At 44.4% G+C, this 12,550-nt stretch overlaps 1 pseudogene; it reads left to right on the top strand.

Moving 5' to 3' along the window:
* The first annotated feature begins 728 nt into the window (after window positions 1–728).
* Window positions 729–814, top strand: LOC113314622 (annotated as a pseudogene).
* Window positions 815–12,550: the final 11,736 nt, after the last annotated feature.

The raw sequence follows: 12,550 nt of genomic DNA, 5'->3' as shown, positions 1-12,550 counted from the left end.
CACGCCCATTACAAGAAAGTTTCAGGAAAGGCGGACAGTTAATGGTAACGAGAGTAGTGGGCGAACGTGTGGTCGGTCTTCCCTCATAACGGAAACACGATGATCACTATCTTCGGCACAAACCCACTTCTCCACTACTTTACTTTCTCCACTTCCTAAGAGATCAGGGTGCGCTCAATGACTTGTATAAATAGGGTTTTCAACCTATTCAAATAAAACAAGACAAGTGTTATCAACACAAGTATCCAGAAAGCACCAAGAACTGATAGCTTGCATTCTGCAAGCCAGTTCCACATTCTGATACAAGTTATAAACAGCCACACCTTCATAATTCAACATTCTGATCTCAAACACTTTCTTCGCTTCCCTCCCTAAGATTAACCCTTCTCCTTCACTTTGTGACCGAGTTGAATATGGAACGTCCATTTCTTGGTTTAGGCCAGAGTCTTACAGATTGATCTCTCGAACTCAAAAGTACTCATGTGCATTATATTTTTTTAGGGTTTGAATTCATTTCTCATCAACACACCCAAATTTACCAAAAATAGCAGAACCAGTTTTACCCCCAAAACAGTTAGATTGTAATGATTTCGATTACAACTATTGAATCAAATGGTCTCATGGTAATGATTTATTTTTGACTTTGCTTTAGTGTCATGTGTGTTGAATGTTGAGTATGTAGTAAGTAGAAACAATTTCATTAATGTACTGGTTCTTTTGGTGATATAAGCTCAATGATTACATGCCCACAGGCAATATACACTATTCTCATTGGTATATTATCAAATGGAAACATAAAATGTATATGAGAGCTTTGCCATTAGCTACACTAGATCAAATGGTTTTCTTCTTATACACATAGTTCTGAATTTGTGTGTGAATTTGTCACAGGCATCTTATAACTAATTTTTCTTGATTATTTGTTATCAGGTGAGGTGTGCAACCCATGTTCTTGCTCTTGTCATAAAAGAAGTAGTACGGCTCTTTAATGAATCAGTTAAAAGGATAAGGTCAGTTGTAAAATATGTTCTTAGTTCTCCTTCTAGGTATGAAAAGTTTAAACAATGTGCTTCCCTAGCAAAGGTAGATTACAAGAAAGCACTGACTTTAGATGTGTACACCCGATGGAATAGCATTACTTGATGTTAGATGCTACTCAAAGATATGAAAAAGTTTTTGCAATGTTAGCACAGATTGATAAGGACTTTCAAGAGAGGTTTATTTTTGAGCAAGACAAGGAATCTGTTTTACCAAGTGATGCTGATATTGAGGAAGCTATAGCTAGTGATGATATCATGAAAGAAGTGGTTGAGGATATGGAAGAAGATGAAGAGGTTGAGGATATGGAAGAAGAGGTTGAAGAGGTAGATCCAGCAGGCAATAACAAGGCAAAGAAGAAAGTACAAACTCATGCTCCTTATACAGAAGATTGGAAATATGCTAGAGGTCTTGTGAAGTGTTTAAAGGTATTCTTCAATGCAACTGTGAATTTTTTCTGCTTCTACACAAGTCACTACTCATTCTTTCTTATGGGAATTGGTATTCATCCATGAACAATTAATTGAATTTAGAGAAAATGTAGCATCAGATCCATTTATTGCACGTATGTCTCGTCTTATGTTTTCCAAGTACAATAAGTATTGGGGTGTGTATGAGAGAATGAATTCTGTTATGTTTTTTGCTCAACTGTTGGATCCAAGAGAGAAACAAAATGGGCTAGAATTTACTCTTAACTGTTTGTTTGAGATTAATTCGTGGGAGGTTCAAAGAATTATGAGAAAGGTGAAATTAGAATTTCAGGAACTCTTTGATGATTATAGGTCAGTGTATTCAACTCATGAGGAAGGGTCATCTAGTGCTGCTCCGGTAGTTGCCAGTTCAGTTAGCACGCAATCTCAAGGCTTGAAATCTAGAATTCAATCAAGAAAGAGACAACATTGGGACAACCCAAGTTGTGTTGAAGAATCAAGAACAACAAAGTTAGATAGGTACTTGACAGATGCGATGGATGGCAAAATGCGTGAAGTAGATCAAGATGATGACTTTGACATATTGGCTTGGTGGCAGGTGTTTATGGGTGAAAACTGTTTCTGCGGTTTTTGGTAAATCTGGGTGTGTGGATGAGAAACGAGTCTAAACCCTAAACAAATGCACTACATGGGAGTGCTTTCTGATTCGAGAGATCAATCTATACAATTCTGGCCTAAACCAAGAAATGGCCGTTCCAGACTTGCTTCGGTCACAAAGTGAAGGAGATGGGGTTGATCTTAGGGAGGGAAGCGAAGAAGGTGTTGAGATTGTGGAGGTGTTGGTTGTTTATGACTTGTATCATAATATCGAACTGGCTTGAAATAATGTAAGCAATCAGCTCTGGGTGTTTGAAAATGTTGTATGAACACTTGATTTCTGTCTCTTCTGGAAATAGGGGGAGAACCTACTTATACAAGTCATTGAGCCTAACCCTCGTCTCTCGTGGGAAGTGGAGGAAGTGAAGTGATGGAGCAGTGGAGTCGTGTTAGTGTCTCACGATCAGTCTTGGACCACTTCTCCATCATCACTAACCGTCCATGTCTTCCTGACACGTTCTTGTGTTGGCGCGTTGCATGCTGCACGCTGTAAACCGCCAGACCAATACCCCAATAAGTATCACCCAGTTTGTGACATGCTTGATGTCTCGTTTGTGTGTATCGTGGGACCCACATAAGGTAGCATAAGGTGCTAGGTTAAATAACTAAGTTATTTGGGAAATCGATATTTATGAAATATCGTGTACATTTGATGTATGTAATGCATCACAAATAGCATGCATGAAGCATTGCCGTTTCGAAGCCTGTCCGGATAAGTCGCTGACTAAGCGTCTTAGAATAGGATCATGTCCAACCATCTTTGAGTGATCGTTTGGAGGCTGTGCAGGCAATCCCTCCCTTGGCCGATCACTCCATGTGGTAGGGTGACATATGGTGATCACCACGATACCTTATTGGCCACTTAACTCCTAGCTTGGACTGTCCGACCAAGATGGTAGAGTTGGACGGACGAGATGGTCTATGACGCTCATATGCAACCGTTGATAGTGTTTTAGGGTTTTGAAGAGGTGCGCAAGCATCACTCTTTAGCTTGGTAGAAATCAAGAATGGGAGGCGTTTTTGGCAGGACCGACCGGGCATGCGTGTAGACAGCTTGCCGGTGTACACGTCCGTACCTCACTGTCTCATGAAGGAGTGATCTAAGCCACTCAATTTGACCGGCAAAGTTGAGTGGTTGAGATCGGTTTGCGGCAGAAATCCATTGCCGCAAAGGAATTGGAGACCACGCAACATGCCTAGTTTGGGCGCACGAATCGAGGCATTCATCCATGATTGGCCTTGGCCGATCGGTCATGCGTGTAGATGGGCCCACGGTGATCATGTTGACATGCTCGGGACCTTTTAAGTCTATATCTACACCCTCCATCCAAGCTTGCGAAGATGGACGCTCGTGATCGATTAGCGACATACGTAACATGACGCAAACCCTAATTAGGGTTTCGGATCGGTCGTGCGCATGCAACTTCAACCAAACGATTTGGAAATCCATTCTCCTCCTTTGGGGAGGCCGATCGTGTGGGTAGAGAGTGGGCCCGCCAGAGTGTATAGCAACACTTGACCGATCAGCCACCAGACGATCTATGTTATCCAACTAGGACAACGAAGTTGGACGGCCGCGATCTGTTTGAGACCGACATTGGCAGTCTTGCGCGTACAAGCTTTTCCAAGCTGCTCCACACCAACCCAACCATCCTACTTCAGGATGGCGTTCGGTGGTTGTGTTGGGGGCGTAACATGCATTCGACCGATCAGGGGATAAACGGGCCCGCTGGTGGTCATTAAGGTGGTAGCCTGCTCCTGCTAGGGATCGTCTAGGCTGGTTAAATCGTGCGGCCAACTTGCATGGTCGTGATTGTTTCTGAGACAGACACGGACAGTCCAGATTTCCTTGGGGAATTAAATATGCTCAATCGGGATAGTATAACACGCCGAGAGATGTAGCCTGTACGGGTATTTCGTGCATGCCTCACTATTGACACTTCGAGATTCGTGTTACTCTGCTGAGAACAACACTCAGTCATCATGCCGCACCAATAATAAGAGTTCTGCGGGAACAACACATGAAACACAAGGCTAATCATGCATTATAAATAATGCAAAAAATCACAGGGTATTTGGGATTGTTGCCACATGCTCCAACCTGGATGAATTTTGTGTATTTAATTCACAGAATACTGGGATTGTTGCCACATGCTCCATTCTAGGTGAATTAGTAAAGTGAAGAAGTATTCATCACTCAGATAACCTTATCCTCTGCAGGATGTCAGCGTATTAAATTTGACTTTTACAATTTTAGCCGTGAACTAAAATCCACCATCAACATTAAGTCCCCTGCCTAGCACACAATGGTTGCATCATTGTGGGGTAGGCATGAGATGGTGACAAATTTGCAAACTGAAATAACCAAGCTAAAGCAAATACATATTTACCACATAGATACACATCGCCAGGTGCTGTCCTGGAGTTGGTCAAATATTATTAGGGTTTGGGAGAAAAGTACGACTTGGTCGGCGTTGAGGCCTTATTCATCGGATAAGCTCTGTCGTGGCCAATTCAGTTTTTCTTTAGGGTTTTCTTCGACATGTATGTGGGAGTTTAAAACCGCCCTTCGTCGATAGGATTTTCTTGCAGAAAATCCATCTCTTCATCATGTTAAACAGCAGAAGATCATCTTCTTCGTACCATCCAGGATATTCTGCTAAACGCGCACGCCTATTTGAGGTTCAGGATGAACAGCTTCGCGATGACTCTCTAGCTCTTATTCGCCGAGTTAAGAAGACCATGTCGGTTCGTTTCCCCTCCCTTTTCTAAACCATTGCTTGTTCTTTATGATTATGCGAATAAAATTTTCTCCTTTTTTACAAAGACACCCATGCGTGACAGTGATCGATGATGATGATTTAACCAGTCCTCCTCCTTCGAATTCAAATACACCTACTCCTGCTGACCTTGAAGACGCTGATCTGGGCATATCTTCTTACGAATATCCCACTGCAAGTCTTCCATTCGACATTCACATGAAATGTCTATCTTCCAATTATCGAACCGTCAGCGGATTCTTGGTGCGGAAGGAATTTGTGCCCTTGTACACAAAAGTATGGAAGAAGTATGGCCATATTGCAACCAGGAATGTAGTTCAACACTGTGCATCTGATTTGGTTACCACAGTAAATTGCCTTCTCCCTATGATTGCTGAGATGGAAGATATTTCCATCCGCAATGTTGCTGAGTCAAATCTTGAAAAGTGGGAGAATATGGTGTCTACCTGCGAATCCATGGAATTCAACGTGGGTTGGCTGCGGAAGCGTCTTGACATCATCAAGGTGGATCGAGCTGGTATCCTTGTGAATGTGGTTCCTGCTTCAAAGGCTATCTTGGAAGAAGATAAGGCTCTGGCTGCGGAATCGGAGAAAGTGGAGCAGGCAGTCCAAAATTTGAAGAATAGAACATAGAGATATCAGGATAGGTTGAAGATGATGCTCTCAAGGAACTATAACCTGCTGGACGGCCTCTTCTAGGTTGTATTCATCCGCACTCTCCTGACGCTCACGTCAATTCCTCTCTCTTCTCTCTCTTTTTTTTTTTTTTGAACATCCTTGAGAAATAAATTGTATTGGTTTTTGATAGGTAGAAAGGGTTTTTCATTAATGCTTCCTTGAATAAATTGATAATTTAAATGTGCAATGAAAAAAATAAATGCCTGTATTGCCTGCGGCGGACAATGATCATGCGTGATATGCCTTGAGCCACTTTCCGTTGATGACTCCTTCCATCTTGCCCCCATCTACCTTAATGATCTTGTAGTAGCCGGTACTGTAAGCCTTAGTAATTGTATAGGGACCTTCCCATTTCGGGGAGAACTTTGGTGCAGACATGTCTTGCTGAATGTGCTTGGCCGTCTTCAAGACCAAATCCCCTACTTTGAAAACACGTGGTTTCACCGTCTTGTCTTAGGCTCTGGAAATCCTATTTTTGTACACTTGAGTGCGTTCCCCTGCTTTGCTTCTTCTGAAATCCAAAGTGTCTAACTCAGCTATTCTGGAGTTAGATGCTTCAGCCTCATTCTAGTGAACCCCGCTTGCCGCTGCGATCTTGGCTGATGGGATTTTGATTTCTGCTGGGAGGATTGCGTACGCACCGTAAACAAGTGAATACGGAGAAACTCCAATGGAGCTTCTAGGTGACGTCCGGTATGCGCATAGCGCCATCGGCAATTGGTCATGCCACTCTCTAGGATTGTCATGTACTGTTCGACTGAGAATCCGGATTAATGTCTTGTTGGTGCTCTCAGATTGTATGTTTCCTTGAGGATAGTAGATAGTAGAGAAGACCTTCTTAACTCCATATTCTTCAAGTAACTCTCGTACCTATTTGTTGGCGAAGGGAGTGATGTTATCGTTGATAATATGCTTAGGCACACCAAAACGGCAAATGATATATTCTTTGATGAAAGCCGCAATTGTTGCTCTTGTAGTTCCTCGCAGAGGAATAGCCTCCACAAATTTAGTGAAATACTCTGTCGCGGTTATGATATACTCGTGCTACTTTGATGATGGCGGATTGATTTTCCCAATAATGTCCAGTCCCCAACTATAAAATGGCCATGGGATGCTTATCGAGTGTAAAGGGGTGGAAGGCGCGTGAACAAGGTTCCCATGAATTTGACATTTGTGGCAGCTTTGAACAAATGCGGCTGCATCATCCTCCATGGTCGGCCAATAGTATTTCTCGTGTATCTGGAGAAACAGTTTCCTCTTCCCTTGATGTTCCCCTTCATGCATTTCCTTAAGCATAACCGGGATTTATACCCCAGCCAGGCACCGCAACATATCGCCTCCGAAGCTCTTGCGATATAGGACCCCTTCGTGAAATACGAACCGCTTCGACTTTTGCTTCATTTTGACGGCATTCTTTTGGATAGCATGGGTTTCCCCGTCGCGGAGATAGCTAATGTACGGCTCTCTCCAGTCCCCAGTGTGGCTTACACTAAAAACCTCCAGTCGGTATGGTGGCGCTTGACAATTTGAGCAGGACTTCTGAAGTAGTCGAGATTAAGTCTCCATTTCTGGCCAGTAATATCCCAGGCGTTGAAGACGTCGATAAAGCGTTACCACCAATGTTTGTCCACAAATTTCATCGTGAACGCGGTTAAGCTGCAACTGTGCTTCATCATCTCCAAGAAATCTTGATAGGGAACCATCCGGGTTTCAATGATATAGCACACCATGAAGCATGAAGAAGTTTGCACGGTTTTGAGACTGACCTTCCCTTGAGAAAGTGAGCTGCTCAGCTCCTGAATGACCGGAGTTCTCCAATCGCAAACCTCGGTGTCTTTGTATTGTGACAGCCATGTTGATTCTATGGTTCTCCTCTTCACAGTCAGGGTTTCTTTTAAACCTTCGAACTTCAATTTAGACGCAAGTGTTTCTAGACAATCGGCGTGTTTTTTGTTGCTGCGACCAACATGGGTTAACGTTGCATCAACAAAGTAGTTTAGTAACTTTTGTGCTTCTGATCAGTACGGAGCTAATGTCACCTCCTTAAATGCATACACTCCATTCATCTGATTCACTAGTAACTTGGAGTCACCTCTTATCTCTAAGCGCGTGACTCCTGCTTGCTTGGATATTGACAACCCTATGAGGAAGGCTTCATACTCTGCTGAATTGTTGGTATATTGGAAGTCCAGCCTGAAGGAGTGTGAGAAGACGTCCCCATTTGGAGATACTAGGACTACGCCTGCTCCTCCAGCGTTGCTGCTAGGGGTGGCAGAGCCGTCAAAATATAACAGACACACTTCTTCCTCGACAACAGAGATGTCTGGGAATTCTCCAGAAAGATCCTCGTGTAGCCCCGTAGTGCCTTCCCCAGGGAATGCTGCTAGTAAGTCTGCGACTGCTTGCCCTTTGATAGCTCTAGTTGATGCACATGTTATGTCTAACTCTGACATTTGGAGAAGCCACTTGGTCGTCCTTCCCATCAGGACCGGTTTTGAGAGCAAAAACTTCACAGGGTCAGATTTAGATATGAGTACCACCTTGTTGGACAGCAGGTAATGCTTGAACTTCTAAATGGAATGGATTAGATCTAAACACGCTTTCTCTGCTTTGGGATATCTAAGTTCAGCATCTCTCAATATTCGGCTGAAATAGTATATGGGACGTTCGATTCCCTCATCGTCTTCTTGAGCGAGCAAAGCCCCGACGACGGTATCACTGAAGGCAGTGTAGAGACATAGCGGATTTACTTGGACGAAAGATCTCATGATGACTGGAGATGACAATATTCGTTGAATCTTTCGAAACGCTTCATGTTGGGTTGCGGTCTAAACGAAGCTTGCTCCCTTCTTCAGTAAGGGGGTAAATGAGGCAACAAGCTGGGCCAGGCCAGGTATAAAATGTCGAATGTAGTTCACCTTGCCCATGAAGCTTTAAAGTTCCTTCACAGTCGTGGTGGCGGCATCGTGAGGATGGCTTGAGTCTTGGATAGGTCCACTTTGAACCCTTTAGCAGTTACTTGGAATCCCAGAAATTTTCCTGAAGAGACACCGAAAGCGCATTTCAAAGGATTCATCCTCAATTTGTATTCACAACACCTCTCGAACACTTGTCGTAAAACTCCTGTGTGGTCCGCTCGAGCTTTTGATTTGACCACAATATCATCCACATAGTCTTCGACTTGTTTATGCATCATGTCGTGGAAGACTGTTGTCATAGCGCGTTGATACGTTGCACCGGCATTCTTTAAACCGAAGGGCATAACAGTATAGTAAAAATTGCCAAGAGGAGTTCGAAAGGCTGTCTTACTTGCGTCATGATCATACATCCTTATCTGATTGTAGCCACTGTAACCATCCATGAAGGAGAACATGGCGTGTCCACTGGTGGCGTCTACTAACATGTCGATGTTAGGCAGAGGAAAGTCGTCCTTGGGGAAGCACTTGTTCAAGCCTCTGAAATCTACACAACACCGAATCTGTCCGTTTTTCTTCTTTAACGGAACCACGTTAGCTAACCAGGTCGGATGATGAATAGGTTTGATGAAGCCAACAACTAGCAACTTCTGAATTTCGGTTTTGATTTGCTCTTCCACTTCGTGTATGAATTGTCTCGGAGACTGTTTGATTGGCTTGGATCCGGGTATGATATGTAGATGATGGGTGACCAATTTTTCATCTAAACCAGGCGTTTCCTCATATGTCCAGGAGAATACATCCTAATACTCTTTGAGAAGTAGGACAAGCTTCGCGCGTTCATCTGTGGATAAAGTCGAACTGATAGAGACAAGCATGGGAGATTCTTCATTCCCGATGTTAAAAATCTCGAGATCGTCGGTCGTGGAGTTGGTGCCATTTTTTAGCTGTCGCGGAGCGTCCAGTACCTCTTCTTGTGGCTCGTCGTTTTGTATCACTCAGCTGGGAGGAGAGACTGGGCACCAGTCTCCCCTGCTAATTGCTAACAATGGCGTCGGTATATCGTTTTCCCTTTCTGGTCATGGCTTGCCACAAAAGCTCGTTCCCTCTTGGTGTGAACATGGGTTACGGCTTCACCGGATAAAGAAGACTGTCTTGTCAGCAAAGGTGCGTCGTGGGGCTTAGCCCTTAATGATGCAAGTCGGTCCTCCTCCTGGATTGACGCCCACGTGGGGAGTGGGATGCAATGGACTTTGTATGATCTTTCCCTTGGAACTTCCCTCGGTTCGAACAGTTCCACTCCGCATATTGGTGCGTAAGGAGACAATGATACAGGAATACGAACGACTTCTTTATTCAGCATAGTCTTCAGGAACTGGTGATACGTTGAAGGGACGATCCTATTGTCATGAAGCCATGGTCTCCCTAGTATCATATGGTACTCCGACTCCTTCTCTATGACTCCGAACTTCACTTTTGACTGAACGGGCCCTGCTGATAAATTCAGATTGACATACCCGTATGTGCTGGTCTGGTTTCCTTCAAAGTCTGTCATTGTGGTAGGCTGCCGTACGATTTTGCATGGGCGAACCTTGGTTGTCCTGAGAGTCTTGAGAGTAATCACATTAAAAGACGCTCCCGTGTCGATGAGGGCCCTATTGAACTCTGAATCCTTGATGCGTGCAGTAACATGTAGGGCCCGGTTGTGACCTTCCTCCGCCATCATGTCGTCCTCTACAAATGTAACATTATTCACAGATGTTTCTGATGCGTTTAAGACTTCTGGACGTGAAGGAGCCAGGTGCACGTCCAGGGCTATCTGGTTAATTGTGGAAAACGTATCCGCCCGCTGGTTCTTCGAGAGGTGTAAAAGTTCACACAAACTTTCTACTAGAGAAGCCGCTTCCTGATCCACTGGCCTCTGGTTCGTAATGAAGCTGTTTATTTGAGAGGGACCAGTCCCCGGTGTAGAAGTCTCCGTGATAGGAATGCTCATTTATGATGTCATCTTGACGAGGAGGTCGAGTATGCCGTTTATCGCCTCTTTGATGAGTTCCATGTTCTTCGTATGAATATCCTGCACCCGTGCAAGCTTAATCAACATTGAAAGTCTCCTGATTACACCGTCATCTACGCCGTTGGGAGGAGGGGTATCTCCGTTGGAGGAATCATTAGAATTTGAGGATGTGGAGGCAGTCCTAAGACCAACCATCTTGAAATCAATCGAATGGGATTGGGTATTGAAGAAATTGACTTCACAACCGAGAGATTAATCTACCACTATGGTCGCCAATTGTTTATGGGTGAAAACTGTTTCTGCAGTTTTTGGTAAATTTGGGTGTGTGGATGAGAAACAAATCTAAACCCTAAAAAAATGCACTACACGGGAGTTCTTTCTGATTCGAGAGATCAATCTATACAATTCTGGCCTAAACCAAGAAATGGCCGTTCCAGACTTGCTTCGGTCACAAAGTGAAGGAGATGGAGTTGATCTTAGGGAGGGAAGCGAAGAAGGTGTTGAAATTGTGGAGGTGTTGGTTGTTTATGACTTGTATCAGAATATCGAACTGGCTTGCAATAATGTAAGCAATCAGCTCTGGGTGTTTCAATACGTTATATTAACACTTGATTTCTGTCTCTTCTAGAAATATGGAGGAGAACTTATTTATACAAGTCATTGAGCCTAACCCTTGTCTCTCGTGGAAAGTGAAGGAAGTGGAGTGATGGAGCAATGGAGTCGTGTTAGTGTCTCACGATCAGTCTTGGCCCACTTCTCCCATCATCACTAACCGTCCATGTCTTTCTGAGACGTTCTTGTGTTGGCGCGTTGCACGCTGCACGCTGTAAACCGCCAGACCAATACCCCAATAAGTATCCCCCAGTGTGTGACATGCTTGATGTCTCGATTGTGTGGATCGTGGGACCCACAGAAGTTAGCATAAGGTGCTAGGTTAAATAACTAAGTTATTTGGGAAATCGATATTTATGAAATATCGTGTACATTTGATGTATGTAATGCATCTCAAATAGCATGCATGAAGCATTGCCATTTCGAAGCCTGTCCGGATAAGTCGCAGACTAAGCGTCTTAGAATATGATCATCTCCAACCATCTTCGAGTGATCGTTTGGAGGATTTGCAGGCAATCCATCCCTTGGCTGATCACTCCATGTGGTAGGGTGGCGGATGGTGATGACCACGACACCTTATTGTCCACTTAACTCCTAGCTTGGGTTATCCAACCAAGCTGGTAGATTTGGACGGACGAGATGATCTATGACGCTCATCTGCCACTGTTGATAGTGTTTTAGGGTTTTGAAGAGGTTCGCAAGCATCACTCTTCAGCTTGGTCGAAACCAAGCATGGGAGGTATTTTTGGCAGGACCGACCGGGCATGCGTGTAGACAGCTTGCCGGTGTACACGTCCGTACCTCACTGTCTCATGAAGGTGTGATCTAATCCACTCAATTTGACCGGCAAAGTTGAGTGGTTGAGATCGGTTTGCGGCAGAAATCCATTGCCGCAAAGGAATTGGAGACCACGCAACATGCCTAGTTTAGGCGCACGAATCGAGGCATTCGACCATGATTGGCCTTGGACGATCGGTCATGCATGTAGATGGGCCCACGGTGATCATGTTGACATTCTCGGGACCTTTTAAGTCTATATCTACACCCTCCATCCAAGCTTGCGAAGATGGACGCTCGTGATCGATTAGCGACACATGTAACATGCCGCAAACCCTAATTAGGGTTTTGGATCGGTCGTGCGCATGCAACTTAAACCAAACGATTTGGAAAGCCATGCTCATCCCTTGGGGAGGCCGATCGTGTGGGTAGAGAGTGGGCCCGCCAGAGTGTATAGCAACACTTGACCGATCAGCCACCAGACGATCTATGCCGTCCAACTAGGCCGACGAAGTTGGACGGCCACGATCTGTTTGAGACCGACATTGGCAGTCTTGCGCGTACAAGATTTTCCAAGCTGCTCCACACTAACCCAACCATCCTACTTCAGGATGGCGTTCGGTGGTTGTTTTGGGGGCGTAACAT

This window comes from Papaver somniferum, chromosome 9, assembly GCF_003573695.1.
Source record: "Papaver somniferum cultivar HN1 chromosome 9, ASM357369v1, whole genome shotgun sequence".
In the NCBI taxonomy this organism is placed as follows: Eukaryota; Viridiplantae; Streptophyta; class Magnoliopsida; order Ranunculales; family Papaveraceae; genus Papaver; species Papaver somniferum.
This window is presented reverse-complemented; position numbering and strand designations above follow the sequence as displayed.